Source organism: Sapajus apella, unplaced genomic scaffold (genome assembly GCF_009761245.1).
Source record: "Sapajus apella isolate SASKATOON/1434 unplaced genomic scaffold, GSC_monkey_1.0 scaffold37, whole genome shotgun sequence".
In the NCBI taxonomy this organism is placed as follows: domain Eukaryota; kingdom Metazoa; phylum Chordata; class Mammalia; order Primates; family Cebidae; genus Sapajus; species Sapajus apella.
The window spans coordinates 2,947,487-2,962,260 of record NW_022436977.1 but is presented as its reverse complement, the minus strand read 5'-3'; the positions used below and the strand labels follow the sequence as shown (position 1 = coordinate 2,962,260).

Sequence of the window (14,774 nt, the reverse complement as noted above, 5' to 3'; positions counted from 1 at the left end):
CACTTGATCGCCCAGACTAGAGTACAGTGGTGCAGTCTCGGCTCACTGCAACCTCCACCTCCCAGGTTCAAGCGATTCTCCTGCCTCAGCCTCCCAAGTAGCTGAGATTACAGGCATGACCACCATGCCTGGCTAATTTTGTATTTTTAGTAGAGACAGGGTTTTTCCATGTTTGTCAGAGGGGTCTCGAGTCGCCCTCCTCGGCTTCCCAAAGTGGATTACAGGCTATGTGTGTATTTTTAAGCACAAGTGATAATATACCACATTTACTTTTTAGTAGTTTGTCCTCTATTTTGGAGATCTTTGCAGTTGAGTAAATAAAGGACTTCTGGTTCGGGGAATTTAAAAAGTGGCTGGATCGTATTCTATCATATGGATGCACTGTAACTTATTTGCCCAGTTTCCTGTTGGTGGACATATTTTGATCTCTGGTATTTTGTCATTCTGAGGTGGATGCGGTGGCTAACACCTCTTATCCTAGCACATTGGGAGGCTGAGGCAGGCGGATCACCTGAGGTCAAGATTCAAGACGAGTCTGACCAATATAGCGAAACCCCCTCTTTACTAAAAATACAAAAATTAGCTGGGCATGGTGGCTTGTACCTGTAGTCCCAGCTACTCCAGAGGCTGAGGCAGGAGAACTGCTTGAACCTGGGAGGTGGAGGTTGCAGTGAGCTGAAATCATGCCACTGCACTCCAACCTGGGTGACAGAATGAGATTCTGTCTAAAAAAAATTTTTTTTGTTTATTCTTAATGAATATTCATGAACACATAACATTTTGCATATTTGTGAATTTAGGTATAGGAGAAATTCCTAAAAGTAGAATTTTTGGGTCAAAGGAATAAACATTTAAAAAGTGGATAGGCATTGCCTAATTTTTCTTTTTGGGGAAAAGATGTAAGAGAACCTCTGTTCCCAAGACTTCTGTTGTCTGCACTGTTGTACTTTCAGATATTTGTCTTTCTGACACAAGAAAAATAGTATCGTGTTTTATTTTGCATTTCTTTTATATGTGGAGTTGAACATCTTTTCACTTGTTGAAGAACTGTCGTATTTTCTAACAATTATTCATACTTGTGTGCCTGTTTTCCCTGTTAGGTGGTGTTGGTCTATTATTCATTTGTTAGAGGTCTTAATTAAGTTAGTCCATTGTTTTAATTGTGAATAATTTTTCCTGTATCACTTGTCTTTATAGTATGTATTGCTATTCAGATTTTTTTATTAGATTTAGACCCGGTATTCCTACTTTGGGTTGTTTACCCCAAAGATTTGAAGTTTGTGGAGAAGATTTCTGTACCCCCATGTTCACTGCAGCACTGTTCACAATAGCAAAGTTACAGAGTCAACTTAAGTGCCATCAGCAGATCGATAAAGAAAAGTGGTACATATTCACAATGGAATACTATTCAGCCTGAAAAAAGAAATTTGTCATTTGCAACAACGTGGGTGGGGTTTTGTTTTTTTTGTTTTAGGGTTTTTTGTTTGTTTGTTTGTTTTTTAGTAGAGATGCGGTCTTGCTGTGTTGCCCAGGCTAGTCTCAAGCTCATGGCTTCAAGCAGTCTGCCCACCTCAGCCTCCCAAAAGTGCTGGGATTACAGTTGTGAGCCACGGCATCCGGCATTACTGGGATTAATTTGAATTTACTGAAAGCTGATGAACTTTCATCAGGCCAGTGGATTGTATCTGGCTCCCAGACCCAGCCTGCAGCCAGCTGCTCTCCAGAGCCCTTTACAACACACTGCCCACTGTTCCTGTTGGCAGCCACAGTCCCGTCCTGGAAGTGGGACCCAGAACGGTTCCTGTAATACTCCTACGAGAGAGACCAGATCTTACTTTTTCAGAAAAGCATTGCCCTTGCTTCACGTGGCAAGTAGTGATCTAGCAACAAAACCATTCCTGTCTGTTGTTTTTTGTGAATTTGCTGCCATGATCTGTTGAAACACCTCAACTGTGGTGCTTTAGCCACATAGTCACTTACCTGCTATGCGACCTTGGGTAAGGATTCCACTTCTCCAATCACTTCTTCCTCAGAAAGTGGGAAACGAGATGGCCCACTATTATGAAGATGAAGTACTGGGTCTAATAATTCTCATGTAACTGTGTACCCAGATCAGATGGCAGTTGGCTTCAAATTTTTATGTGTGCAGGAATTCATGGGTAAGGGGTTGTTAAACGTGGATTCTAGGCTTGGCTCATGCCTGTAATCCCAGCACTTTGGGGGTCTGAGGTGGGCAGATCAGTTGAGGTCAGGAGTTTGAGACCAACCTGGCCAACATGGTAAAACCCTGTCTGTACTAAAAATACAAAAAATAGCCATGCGTGGTGGCGTGTGCCTGTAATTCCAACTACTCAGGAGGCTGAGACAGGAGACTCCTTCAACCTGGAAGGTGGAGATTGCAGTGAGCCAAGATTGCACCACTGTACTCTGGCCTCGGCAACAGAGTGAGACCCCGTCTCAAAAACAAACAAAAAACAGGTGGATTCTTGGGCTTAGGAATGGGATCATCTTCAGTGATTCTCAGGCAGGTAGCCCATGTTCCACACTTTGAGAGCCTTAAGTTAGAGTCAGGGAAAGCTGGGAACGTTTTCCGTGATGGCTCCCCCATCCCCTAACCCCCTCTCCTTCAACAGTGATCTGTCTGTTTCTAGCTTAGGTTTAGTTGTAACATCCCTAATTCAGGTTTTTAGACTCTAAGGACCATTTTAAATATATATAATAATAAATAAGCACATCTATATAGAGGGAGAGAGACGCAGACAGACACTTAAGAGGATTAGCTGCTTTTTGTTCTGAGATTAACTGTATTTTTTTTCTCACCTCATTGATTACTTAAAGACTTGAAATTTACCTCCCATTAAAAAATGCCAGGAGTTTGAATTATGATGGCAGTATTTAGATGTCTTTCTGGGTGTTGGCAAATGCTAGGACCAGGCCTGTAGACTTCCCTGGTGCTTTGGTAAAGAGAAGTTGGTCTTTCTGTCCAGCAACCTGTGGGCAGCTGTGTAGAAGGGCCCCATGCAGCAAGCCCTGTGGATTACTGTCAGTCTGTGGTGTGACATGCATCCCATCTGGTAGCTTCCAGGCTCAGGTGATTGGCTGCTGTTTGCTTATGGTGTGAGTCACAGATGGTTGCCCATTGTCTTAATTAACAAGAAGCTTTCACTTGGCTCTGGGATAGCAGTTACTCCAGTGTTTCCAAATGTTAGTGTGAACATAAGTCACCAGGGGTTACAATGTGGATTCTAATTCAGCAGATCCAGTAGGAGCCTGAGGATCTGCTTTTCCAACAGGCTCCCAGGTAGGGACCTTATTATCTAGGGACCTCACTTTGAGTAGCAAAGGATTAGGAGTCAGACCGATTAACCTAGATTTAAAGCCCGGCTCCGCCATTTCAAGCTGTGCTACCTTGCGTGACTTTGTTTACTCAGGTTGCTTTGCTGAAGCTGTTTCTTTTTTGTATGACAGGGACAATACGATTGAATGGGATAAAGCACCTAGCTGGACAAGTGTCAGCATTCCAACCAGACAATAGTTTGTAAGATTAGAAAGAAGTAAAGAACGCCAATAATTCGATGGTCACCAAAATATATCAGAGCAGATAAATTTTGAACAAATCAGGAGGCTTACCAATTGAATAGATTTTTGAAAGTACCAAAGGAAAGAGTTCAGTATGAGGCAATGCTTGTGGTTAAGATGTTTTTTCTGTAATACATGTTCATTGTTCATCCTGTCCTGAGACCTCCGAGAAATAGTTACCTATACAAACACTGTGTGTAGGCCAGTATGATCTAGCAATGCTGGTTTGCTTGGAGAGTAGGGGTTTATGAGAATGAGATTTCTGATTCCCAGGTTTCATAATTCGATACATAGAAGCTAACTTATTTTTTGGTAAGCTGTTTTTTGGAAATAATAATTGTTATTTTGATGGAGGCATGCAAATATATAGCAAAAAAAAAAAACAAATTAGTTTCTTCTAATATCCCCTTAATATCACTTAGCACAGATTACTTTGTGATCTCTGGTCACCAGGGTGTGTGGGGATTTCTCCCCACATAGCCAGCAAGCAATTCTCCAAGGGATTGATTCTCCTGCAGACACCAGCTGGGTATCTTCTAATTCAATTCTGACAGTACCTAGAGATAGTGTCAGGTCCCACAGGTTGATGGCTGAGTCCCACAAGACTGCTCTCTACTTGAGATGCCAGTGGCCAGCACAGATTGTGGCCTGAGCTGCTGACTGACAGGCTATACGCTGGTGGTTCCCATGACACCCTATTTGGATTCAATTAATTTGCTAGAGCAGCTCACAGAACTCAGGGAACATGATGGAAAAGAAGCATAGGGTGAGGTATGGAGAGAGAACTTAAGAGTGTCCATGCCCGTTCCGGGTAGATGTACCACTCTCCAGGAATCTGCATGTGTTCAACTACCTGGAAGCTCCCAGAACCCAGTCCATTTGAGTTTTTATGGAAGCATCGTTATGTAGGAGTGACTGATTAAATCATTTGCCATTGATGTTCAAGTCAACCTTTAGCCCCTCTCCTTTCCTCTGAGGTTGGGAGTGGGCCTGAAATCAATCCCAACTTTCTCATGGAGTCTTGTGACCAGCACTCATCCTGAAGCTGTCTAGAGTATCCCAGTCATCAGGTCATCTCATTAGCACACAAAAGGCACTCTTACCACTCTGGAGAGCCCCAGGGCTTTAGAGGCTGTCTGTCAGGAAACTGGGAAGAAGACCAAATATACATTTCACACTATTGTAAGGCAGTTGCCTATATTCTTTCTACTTCTCTACACAGAATTAGGAGATGAGGGTTGTGATCCTGGCTCTGTCCCTAAGCGGCATGTGACTTGAGGGAAGTCCTGCAGCTCTGGGCCTTTGCTCTGTCCAAGTTCTGTGAGAGCACAGGCTTTGTCTGCCTTATTCACTGCTAGGTATGGTATCATTTTGGAACCTTGGGTAGATTTTAGTGAACTTCCCTGGATGAGTGGAAAGTAGGGTAGATGTGATTTTACTGTTTGGGAGCCACATTCCTATGTGTTAGATGTGTGTTAAGAACACTTTTTGTTATTCTTTGTACTGTTCTACAGGGAATTAGACATGGCTGCCCATGGGAATCACTGGGCACTCAAGTGCCACTGGGTCACTTCCAAAATTCAGAAACCTCCCCACTAGTCCTAGATTCTGATGTAATTGATTCTGGGGTACAGCCTATGCATCAGGATTTTAAAAACCTTTCTAGGTGATCTGTGGCAGTAGTGTGGTCTGGGCTACTTGGGAGGCTGAGGCAGGAGGATTGCTTGAGCCTGGGAATTTAAGACCAGGCAGGAAAACATAGTGAGACCCTGTCTCTCTTTAAACAAACACCAACCAACCAAACCAAATTCTCCAGGTAATTCTAGTATTTAGCCAATATTGCTTAATATTGGATTAGATAACTTGACTTTTTCTTTTTTTTTGGTTTTTGATACACTCTGTTGCCCAGGTTGGAGTGCATGATTGCAGCTCACTGCAACCTCCACCTCTTGAGTTCAAGCAATTCCCTGCTTCAGCCTCCTGAGTAGATGGGATTACAGGCAGCCACTGCCACGCCTGGCTAATTTTTTATTTTAGTAGAGATGGGGTTTCATTATGTTGGCCAGGCTGGTCTTAAACTCCTGACCTTGTGATCTGCCTGCCTTAGACTCCCTAAGTGCTAGGATTACAGGTGTGAGCCACTGTGCCTGGCCAGTATATTTTAAATTTTCATACAGTAACTTGTATGTGTGTGTCTGTGTGTGAACATGTCTGACTTTTGAAAAATGCACGAAGTCTTGTGACTGCTACCGCTCTCAAAATTTTTAGCATCCAGTTTTCACAAATGTACTTTTGGAGTTTTGCTCCTTGGAATAAACGTTTGGCCTTCCACTGACATTTATTTTATTGTTACTATTATTGCTGTTACTTCTGAAATCCAGTATCTTAAATAATAAGTACAAATTTCAAGGCTGGGCGCAGTGGTTCACGCCTGTAATCCCAGCACTTTGGGAGGCCGAGACGAGCAGATCACCTGAGGTCGGGTGTTTGAGACCAGCCTGACCAACATGGTGAAACCCTGTCTCTACCAAAAGTACAAAATTAGCCCAACATGTTGGTGCATGCCTGTAATCCCAGCTACTCGGGAGACTGAGGAAGGAGAATCGCTTGAACCTGGGAGGCGGAGGTTGCAGTGAGCCGAAATGGCGCCATTGCACTCCAGCCTGGGCAACAAAAGTGAAACTTGTCTCAAAAAAAAAAAAAAAAAAAAAATTTCAAAACTGTTTTCTAGCCTTTCTTGGCCATGTAGTTTGGAGACCCTCATAATCAGCTGTTTACTGGTTTACAGTGTTGGCTGCTTAGTAGAATCACCGGGGAAACTTTTACAGCTACAGCAAATGCTCAGGCTGTGCTTTTTTTTAAAAGCTGCTCAGGTGTTGCTAATGGGGAGCCAGTCCTGAGAAGGACTCTCCCAAGGCACTCACATTCAGGTCAAAGGCCACAGGTCTTGTCAATTTCCTCCTCCCTTCTCTCATCCTTAGGGGTTTCTGCTGTCTTGTTTTTTCTTCTGTGGCACCAATTTGGGTGCATTTTTGAAAAGAAGGAATCCAAGAAAAGGACTAATTAGTACATATTGATTATTGGAGATGGTTAAAGGCTGTTAATAAATTTTTGTATTTTTGCCTGCCTGTGGTGAAATCCTGCTGATCTTGACGGCACATTTGTTTTGTCTTCCTCCCTGGGCTGTCTGAACAGCGCTGTAATAGTGTAGATGTGCCATCTTGCGGCGTGATATCGTCTGTGGGCGTGAGGGAAGAGATGGATGTCCTCTGCTTGGGCTTTGTGAAGTCAGCAGGATGCTTTCCTGACAGAGCTGTTTGCAAGAATAAACACTGTAATTGTAATTTTAAAAAATCTTTTACAATTTTTAGTAGACCTTGAGTAACTGTACATGTTTATAGGATACAGAGTGATATTCTGATAAGTGTGTACGTGTGTCATGATCAAATCAGGATACTTAGCATATCCATCACCTCAAACATTTATCATTGTGTTGGGAACATTCAAAATCTACTCTTGTAGCTACTTGAGAATATGCAATAAGTTATAGTTAACCGCATTCACCCTAGAACTTAGTTTGTCATTGTAGTTTTTAAAAGGTGTTTTCTAAACAGGTGGTGTTCAAGGAATACCTTCACCTCTAGGACTGGCAGTTCCTTGCTATTTGGGGGTTGGTGTCTAATCTTCAGCAGTACTTAGTCCAGAAGGTGAACCAGCTTACCTGGAGGTCTCAGCTCCTAGAAAGTGGAGTAATACCATACAGTTTCTAAAACACTGTAAAGAAAGATGATCTTATTTGATATTCATATAAGAAACCTGTTTTATGGTTGTAGAAACGGAGCCTCAAGGAAGGTGATGATTTACTTGCTCAGTCCCTCAGCTGAGCTTTTCACTTTTCTCTGCCCACAGTCTTGATTGCTCAGTCAGTGTAAGTTAGGCTTATCCTAGAGGTGAGATGATGGATAAGGATGTTAAAGGGTTATTTTAAGGATGGGTCGGGAGGTGCAGTTCTAGTAACTTTTAACCTGATTGATTGTCCTGCTCCTGTACTTTGGGGATTTCTGGTCTCAATTGCCTAGTTCAGGCATCTAAACAGGGCACCCTTTCCTTTTTATAGTGTTGAGGCCCCTCAATGTCTTGCCCACTCCCTTGTCTGGCATAGTGCTCCATCCACCTCCTATGCTCTGTTAAGAGCAACAGACTTGGCTGGGCGAGGTGGCTTATTCCTGTGATCTCAACACTTTGGGAGGCTGAAGTGGGTGGATCACTGGAGGTCAGGAGTTCGAGACCAGCCTGGCCAATGTGGTGAAACCCTGTCTCTACTAAAAATACAAAAATTAGCTGGGCGTGGTGATGAGTGCCTGTAACCCCAGCTACTCAGAGGCTGAGGTGGAGAATGGCTTGAACCCAGAAGGCAGAGGTTGCAGTGAGCTGAGATTGTGCCACTGCATTTCAGAGCCTGGGCAACAGAGTAAGACTGTCACCACAAAAACAAAAAAAAACCCACCAGTCTTTTATTTGTTTTTACTATTCTAATATCCTCTCCATTCTTTCGTCAAGAGTTGAAGGGTAATGTATTAATAGCCCTTGGATATTAAGTACCTACATTTCTGGCCCATTAGCCCTAATACTACAGGACTACTTCAAACTATTGTCATCAATAGTTTGCATTGAATGCACTATAACTTACCCAAGCCCACAAAGCCGAAAATGTTAGATTGGAACTCAGCTGTGTCAGATGAATAAATTATTTCCAAGTTGTACAGTGGAAAGTTCATTTCAGGGACAGATGTACTTATAGAAACAAATCCTGTCCCTGTTGTGTAGGCTCTAGGACCTCTTTCAAATATTCTTCCTCTTCGGTTTTAGATTTGGGGTTTTAGTTTGATTTCAGAATCTACAGGATTCAATATGTACTTTCTAAGGAGACAAAAAGAAGTTGTACCTATAAGTTATAATGTTAAATTCTCCCCTCTATCCTCTTTCTATATGAGGAAGTATATGTACGCTTGATAGATTCAGGTCATTTGTGAATCAATAAACCTAGGACTGTCATTCTGCAAAATTGTTACAACTTCTAAGAACAAATGGAATGCTTTAAAAAAATCTAGGGGTAAGTATATCTCATTTGATCTACTTTGGAGAGAGGGTAAGTGCTTTATAACCTGTTGATTACCAAAATAAAATATCTCTATTCTTCAGAAAAACATAAAATGCAAAATATTTTAAAGTATAGAGCATCCTGTAACTTACTTCTGGTAGGGGATTTAGGAGATTCATTTGTGATTTGCAAAGGGAGAATACCCATGGAGTCTAAATTTCAGGGCCAACCCCAGCAAAATCCATAGCTTACCTGCAGGCAAAGATCTGATGACTTTGTCTCCCTACTCATCCCCTCTTTACCCTTAGCCAAATTGTGAGCAGACATTTTAGGGAGCTTAAACAATGAAAATCTGAGGCAGTGCTGATAGAATTGAGGCATGCTTTCTTGAAAGCATTTCCATTTTATACAGGTAAGATGTTGGGAGTGGGAGAAGGTTGTCCTGTTACAATAAATCATACCTGTGCCAAGGTTGAGTGGTGGGTGGGATTGGTACCTCAGCCCGCTGGGCTGTGAATAGTTCTCATGTTGGTGACGGTGGCATTCTCAACAAATCTGTCACCCAGTGGGCCCATGTCCTGAAAAGAACAGCATATATGATTGGAGTGATAATGTACGTTCACTGGGAGTGGACTCTCCAGAGATTAGAGGCCTATAGGCAAATTAAGACAAGGGCCTGATGGAGGATGTGATTAAAGTCAGCATCACTGTGAAAGGGTATCAGCAGGGGGAGTGCAGTTTGTCTATCAAATACCTGAGCACTGGAATTAGTGGGCATCTTGGAAACTAGAAGAAGGTAGTTCCGGTGCCTGGTGGGGGCAGGTTGTTAAACCAAGGGGGTCATTATTTCAGGTGAATCATTCAGACATTGAGCATCTACCTGGCATGAAGCATTCATTGGGAGAGATTTGTAATGTTTAAGGAGTGCTTCTTGCTGTCTCCCTGGCCGTCATCTACCCTTTTGTTTGCAGCTTTTATTCATTAAACATTCACTGAAGACCTCCCAGGTGCCAGAAGACCATTACCGATAACCTCAAGGCCCCTTTTAGGCACAGGAGACCAAAAAAAAAGAGATTAAAAGTCTATTTTGACTTAATTGTTAAACTTCCAACTGCTCATTTTGCAGACGCACATAGATACTTAAACCACAATAAATTCAAACAAACTCATCATTGTGTCTCAAGGGTTCATTAAACATAAAAAATAAAGCAGGCTGGACATGGTGGCTCACAACTGGAGTCCCAGTGCTTTGGGAAGCCGAGGTGGGTGGATCACCTGAGGTCAGAAGTTCAAGACCAGCCTGGCCAACATGGTAAAACCTCTCTTTACTAAAAATACAAAACATTAGCTGGGCGTGGTGATGGGTGCCTGTAATCCCAGCTACTCGGGAGGCTGAGGCAGGAGAACCACTTAAATCCAGGAGGCAGTGGTTGCAGTGAGCCGAGATTGCGCCACTGCACTCCAGCCTGGGTGAGAGCCGTCTCAAAATAAATGAATGAATGACTCAATCAATCAATAAAAAACAAACCTTTTTCACATGAGTAAACATCTTGGCCTTCAAAGAGTGCTCTGTAAAACTGGGAGTGACCTAAGAACCAATCACATAAAACGAGGTATGCAGGTAGAGAGATACGCCGGACATTATGAGAATATAGACAGGTAGGCGGCGCTTTCTCTAAAGGAGGTAAGGAAAGAGGTGACAGCCGTAGTGTGATCATTTTGGGACTGTGGTGGGTTGTATTGAAGAGGATAGGAGGTGAGAAAATGCTTGCAGAAGCCAGGACCTGAACTTTGGAACTCTGAGAAGTCCAGCATAGTGGGAGTTGTAGGAGTGGTGAGGGACTTGAGAGATAAGTCCGTACTAAAATGTGATGGGCCTTTCTGCCTAAGGCAGCGTTTGGATTTGATCCCAAAAGGCCTTAGTCGGGGATTCACAAGGTCAGGATGCATGATCCAGGTAGAAAGGCAGAATTAATATACTCATGGGGAGGATTATTAGCGAGTTCAGGCGGGAACATAGCCAAGATATACTTGTACGTACCTAATGCTTCATGGGGGTATGCTGGGATCTGGAGGTATTTCCCCAGTCCATCTCAGCCTTGTTATTCCATCGAGGTTTGCTCTGGTCCCTGCTGATGACAGATCAAGAAGATGACTAACTTGTTAAGGTGAGATTCATGTGCTGTAGGAACTAGGCTGTGAAATTCTGAAGTCAGAATAAGAAACTGACTTACATTTTCACACAGGGCTGCTAAGATGACTTAGATTTGAGGCTAGGGGTGAAGGGTGGTGGTGAAAAGTGGGTAGGTAATCAAGAGTCACCCCAAGTAGATAATTTTTATACCTGTGTTATGGGTATGAGGTTTCATACTGTTCTCTCTACTTTTGTATATGTTTAAAAGGTTCTGTAACAACATTAAAAATAGGAAGAATAATAGCTTCACATGTTTTCCTGAGAATTAAATGAGGTAACACAAGTAAAGATCCTGTATTGACTGTTGCTATTATTGGCCACTGTCTTGGCTAAATTTCACTTTTTCTTCCTCACTCTATTATATCTTGCTCTCAACTTTCTTGGCCTATTCTGTTTCCGGCCTGGAATTTGCCTTGTGAATTTTGGACAGTTTAGCTTTTCTGGTTTTGACCCTGGATGATGCCTGTGTATCTTCTCTGGCCCATCCTGTCCAGGGAACCACCCCGATCAACTCCCCAATCCTATCGCCTACCTGGGGTCAGCCCTGCTGGATTGAACCTTGTTTGCTTAGGTCCATGTGTGTGTGTTGGAGGGGATAGGAGGGACTGAGATGGAAAGAGAATGAGCCATAGAAAGTACACTTGACAATATTCCAGTATCCCCCTTTATACAGTGGATCTCTTCCTGAAATGTTGGCAATTCGATTTTCTTTGCATTATATTTTTATGTATAGATGTGTATGTATACAACAGTAAAGTAAGTGAATCTGTGGGCTGATGGACATTATTACATCGATACTTACTGTAACTTCAAGATGTTTGCTTTCATTTTGGATGGAGCCTCGATGATCAGTGACTGTCAGCCTTTTTATGTATTCATTTCTGGCTACTCAGGCCGCTTTGCTATGTTGTGGATTATTTGTAAACAAATATTTTAATATACTAGATGAAAAGATTATTTAAAGGAACCCTGTGGCCAGTCCTTTCATGCGATGCAAACAGTATTTCTTTAGGACTTGTTAAGTGCCAGATATTATGCTGGGCCCTTTCTTGTCCCTTGTTGATCTGTAAGCTATCCTTTTGAAGTAAATGTTATCTTCATTTTTACTTTTTCAGAATCACATGTTTAATACAGTAGTCTCTTATTTGAAGGAATTACGTTCCATTTAGTATTTTCAGAACACAATTGACTGCAGGCAACTGAAACTGCAGATAACAGGAAAACACTATATATACTAGGATCCTTTTGGTTCCAAGTAAAAGAAGACCTACCCTACACTGATTCAAGTAACAAGGATAATTTACTGGTTTTTGTGACTGAGAAGTCCAGCCAGGGGGTGTGTTTCAGGTATGGCTTGATCCAGAGATTCGTGTTGGTATTAGGGATCTGGTCACTAGTCCTAGGACTGTCTTGGCTCTGCCTTCCTATGTATGTGGTCCTCACCTTCATGCTGTTGTCACTCATGGTGACAAAAACAGCCTCAGAAGATTCAGGCCTTATGAATGAGCGCCACATCAACCATAGAAGAACCAGCAAATTTCACCCAGGATCACAAGCAGAAGTCACGAAATTCACTAAGACCGGATTGACTCAAGTCATGTGTTTGCCTTAAACTAGTCATCGTGGCCAGAGAAAGGGACCACATTGCTTGGCTTGACCTAGGACATGTGACCTAGGACACGTGTCAGCTTCAGCCATACAATCAAGGAGATGCTGTTTGCTAGGAGGAAATGAGTGCTGGAGAGGCCATCCACAGATGGCCACTACAGGGACAGGGCATGTAGTGCTCTCTGTCTAGCTCCAGAGCTTTTAGTTTTTCCTAAAGCAGTGTTGAATGTCTTCACTGTTCGTCCCATTCCTTTGGAAGCCTTGGGTCTTAAGTCACTCTCTAGTGATTTCCCCCATCATCAAATTGTTTAGAAACTCTATATTCTCAACAAGGAAGTTAGACTTCATTAATTCAACGTATATTTACTGAGTACCTACTATGCCAAGCTCTAGGTCAGAGGCTGGAGATACAATTATATGCAATGTGGACATGGCCTCTGTCCTTATAGGGCTTATTGACTAGTGGAAGAGACAGGAATGAAAAATGATGAGACAGATGTAAGTTGGAGCTCTGGGCCTGGCGCAGTGGCTCACACCCATAATCCCAGCACTTTGGGAGGCCGAAGCTGGCAGACTACAAAGTCAAGAGATCAAGACTATCCTAGCCAACATGGTGAAACCCCATCTCTACTAAAAATACAAAAATTACCTGGACATAGTGGCGTGCGCCTGTAGTCCCAGCTACTTGGGAGCTGAGGCAGGAGAATCGCTTGAACCTGGGAGGCAGAGGTTGTAGTGAGCTGAGATCACGCCATTGTACTCCAGCCTACCACAGAGCAAGACTCTGTTTCAAAAAAAAAAAGATGGAGCTCTAATACATGCCTGGCCTTTGTAGAGCCTTGGCAAACAGTTAGTGAATGAATGAAATAATCACACAAATATATAATATTAAGCTGTGTTCAGGCTACAACGGGGAGCCATGGGAGCATCTCCGGGGAGGATCTAATAGCTGAAAACCCAGGATAAGCCTTGGGCGATTCAGAGCCTGGGGCTGGTGTGGAGGGAGCTGTGGCCCATGAGGTCCATTTTGGCCTTGACAGACTCTGATATCCTCAGAGTTAATGAGGGGTCCTAATGTCTGAGAAAGCCATAAGAGAAGTTAGCTATCATGCTTTGTATTGTAATCATTCATGTTCCTAGAATGATTCATCTACATTTGAATCTATTCATGTTAACCCGAATTTCAGATTCCTTAAAAATGTTTCTTCTTTCTCCAGGTCTTTTAAAAAATATTGTAGAAGGTTCTTCTTCCCTTAGTAGGTGAGTCCTGGAGGGTCCAAGCGTGGCTCAGCACCTCTTCCCTAGTCTCCCCTGGTTCCCCAAACTCGTAGCGCCTCTTCATCTGGACTCCCCAGCACTTGTGGTCTCTGCCTCCTATGGAGCATCTGCTTTCCTCGCCATCTTTCTGTGGGACTTCTCCAAAAGATTATAAGCGGTGATAACTGGAAAAGGAGGAGATATGGGGTTGCTCATGGATTCCTGGAATGGCTTGTCTCCACAGACACCTGGAAGAAAAACCTGCACAGTGTGGACAAGGAAGGGTCGTGCTTTTCTTAAAAAACAGACACTGATTCCATAGCCTTGCAAAGGTTCTAAATTGAGGTGTGCCTTGGAATAGTTTTCATTTCCTGGAGCACTGTTTCTAGCTTATCCGCCACTGAGCCATCCTACATTGTCTTTTCTCCATCCACACTCTCATCATCTACCCTTTCAAGAGGAAAATCTTTTAAAAGCAAGTGGGATTAGAAAAGCTTTTTTTTTTTTTTTTTAAATCACAGCCTGATGCTTCCTTCTATTGCTAGAATGGCAGGTTCTAATGGAAGTAAGAGATGGTGTTGGGGTCAGCTAACTTTAGTCTTACTTTCCTTTTCTCCTTACCAGTGCTAGTGGCCACACAGTGATTGTGTTAGTAACGCTGGACTTGTGCTAAGTGGAGATTTGGGGATGACCTCAGGGGTGGTGTACTGTCATACGCTTTTTTTTTTTTTAATTGACTGGTGTGTATAGAAAAGTTGGGGCGTCGATGAAGAAAAGTACATTTCTTAACTCTTTCTTTCAAAAATTTCTTGTTGCAATAACCATTAAGGCACTGAAACAACATGAAAATTCCACATTTGTTTGTGAACGAGGAAAGAGAAAAATGACGAGGAAAAGGTGGATTATCAGGTTAGGAAATGTTTCTAGTGAGGCAGCATCTTTTTAACCTTGAATTTGCGTAGTGTCTCTTGAATCCAACTCTCTTTCTCTCTGTGTCTCTTTGTGTGTGTCTCAGTGTGTTCTTTCCTGGGTTTT

At 42.7% G+C, this 14,774-nt stretch overlaps 1 protein-coding gene across 5 annotated transcripts in view; it reads left to right on the top strand.

Moving 5' to 3' along the window:
* The window catches only part of TLN2 (talin 2), a 458,983-nt gene that overhangs the window by 142,051 nt on the left and 302,158 nt on the right, over positions 1-14,774 (top strand). The gene's annotated exons all lie outside the window — the stretch shown is intronic.